Source organism: Patagioenas fasciata, chromosome 2 (assembly GCF_037038585.1).
Source record: "Patagioenas fasciata isolate bPatFas1 chromosome 2, bPatFas1.hap1, whole genome shotgun sequence".
Taxonomy (NCBI): domain Eukaryota; kingdom Metazoa; phylum Chordata; class Aves; order Columbiformes; family Columbidae; genus Patagioenas; species Patagioenas fasciata.
In genome coordinates this window covers 22,619,548-22,622,047 of record NC_092521.1, presented here as the reverse complement: position 1 = coordinate 22,622,047, position 2,500 = coordinate 22,619,548, and positions in this window count along the sequence as shown.

Sequence of the window (2,500 nt, the reverse complement as noted above, 5' to 3'; positions counted from 1 at the left end):
GCAAAATTAACATTATCAAATTAATAGTCTTGTATTGCTACTTTGCTGTATTGAAGCTGCCACCATCTGTTTCATGTCAGCCAATGTACAATGAAAAAAGTGTTTCATTGCCATAGATTATGATACTTTATAGCTACAGCACAGGCCCACTCACACATTCACACAACCGCTCTGTATCTCGGAGATTGCTCGTTCGCTCAGGAGTGAATCAGGAGAGTGCAGATATATGGACACTGTGCCCTGTGCAGTTGCTGGTGAGAACTAATTTTCTTAATTAATCCTTACTGTTGTCCAAGTGATTTTATAAATCAGTCAAAAATGAGACCAGCTGCTTGAATATGAAAGCAGTAATAGTTATAATATTACTTTTCTGCATTAATTTGCTCCATGTTCCATGAAACGCAGAAATTTGAAAGCTGATGCAAAATACAACTGTAGATCAGGCACCTCTGTAAGGCTCAAGGAAAATGAACATGGTTTGATACAATGCTTTAGGAACCTGCTTTACATTTACAGTCTAATTCCTCTCTACTGGTGGCAGTAATAACAGAAAAGAAAGAGAAGGCTTTCGTTGTTCGCTTGCCAGTGGCTTTTCAAGGGTTTGAAAACTGTGCTAGGAAAAACGTATAGCAGAAGATGAAGTTCCTGCAAGTACAGCTAGAACTGAAATCTAAGTGATGTGGAAATACACATGCAAGGAGACAGCATCTGCCAGAGCCCTTCCGACTTTTAAGTTAAAATGAAACAAAATAAAAAAAACTCTCCCAAGGTTCTATTCCATCGTGTGTGCTTCTGTTCCAGTGCTGTTAATCTAGAAAGTTGCTTCACACAATTACAGCATGAGGCTTTGTGTTGCTCAGGTTTTCATTTGGAGACTCAAGCATATCTGACAGTCTTTCCTGGGCCGTGCCTATGCCCACCCAGGGTACACAGAGTTCCTGGGAAGCTGGATGTGTGTTGGACCTGTTTGATGTCTTTTAGACACCACTGTATTCCACTGCCCTGTGGACTCTGTGCTGGTGGGGCAGCCTGATTGAAACAAAATCTTTATTGGAACACTCTTTTTATTAAAAAAGTCTTACTACTATACAAAAAAATTATTACAGTGATGAAAAAGTAGCTGCTTCCTCTCAGATCAGTGCTCCACTGATACAGGGACCTGGGTGGCACAAAGTACGTGGGTTATAAATGTCAGCAGCAATCCCATGTTGTGAGGGATCTCAGCAGATCTCGGTAGGAAAGTAGGATCATCGTGAGTCAGAACATGGCTGAGCAGCTGCTTCGAAATGTCTCAATAGTCATCTGCTTTGGGAAGCGTAATGGGTGATTCAGCAATCCAGGCAGGACTCTCTGAACTGAATCACTTCAGAAGCAGAACATAGGACCTACCAGCTGGGATGCAAAACTAAGGCCTCTTGGATCCTCTTAAAGATCTTCTAGCAGCCTTCAGGAACAAGAGCTTCTAGCTCCAGAGGGTTTGTGTTTCTACTTACAACTCTAATAACAACAGTAGCCTGAGTTTTTCCAGATTTCAGTGGATGTATCTTCTTTTAGCCAACAGCCATGTTGTGTAATAGCATGAAGTGCAATACACATGATCTCTGTATCATTGTGTAAGTTGTCTTAGGGGAAAGAGTCGTACCTGCTACTCTACTACAAAATGATTACAGGAGAGGAACATTCATTCGGGATGAAGTCTCCTTCTCATGATAGGATGCCGCAGTACCTTAGTGTCCATGAGGCTTGCTCCAGCCCTGACAAGGGCCTTGAGAAGCAGCTGTTGGAATACAAACTACAACCACCATCAATTTGACTCGAAACCGTGTCAAATCTCTGTGTTTGTCATTTACATTACCCACAATAGCATAAATCATAGTCTGTTTTGCAGGAACCTCATGCTCCTCGTTGCTTCCCAAAGTGTATACCCCAGAGGAAAGAGTGAAAGTTCCTCTGGAGTTGAGCACTTAGTATTGCATCTTCAGTTCCCAATTGTACAGCAGCAAATCAGCCAATGCCAAGGATGGAAGCAAGGCTCTCCAGGCTAAATCAAGTAAGCGGCAGATAGCGTTACAAAATGGGGTGCAAGGCCCAGGCAGGATACATAAATGGGGTGCCAAACCAGTCCAGGAGGACTGCTAGGCAATGTTAGCTGTGGCAAAAATGTCTAAATCCTATCCGTATAAATGCCTAACCCAGGGGAAAGGGAAAGCCCGCCAGCCCGAGGCGTGGGTCAGCTCCGGCTGTCCCCGCCCGCGGGGAGTGGGGGGCTCTGCAGGGCAGAGCCAGCGCCCCAGCGGGGGCAGCGATGCCCCACGACCGGGGGGCTCCGCGGAGCTGGGGATGGGGAGAGAGCGGGGACGGGCTGGGAGGCGGTGGGATGGAGAGAGGAGAAAAGCAGAAGAGGTGCGAAGGGAGTAACGGGAGGAGAAGGGGAGGGGACAGCTAGGAGGGGGGCGCTAGTGGAGATGATAAAGCCGGGGAGGAGGGGGAGAAAGGCGAG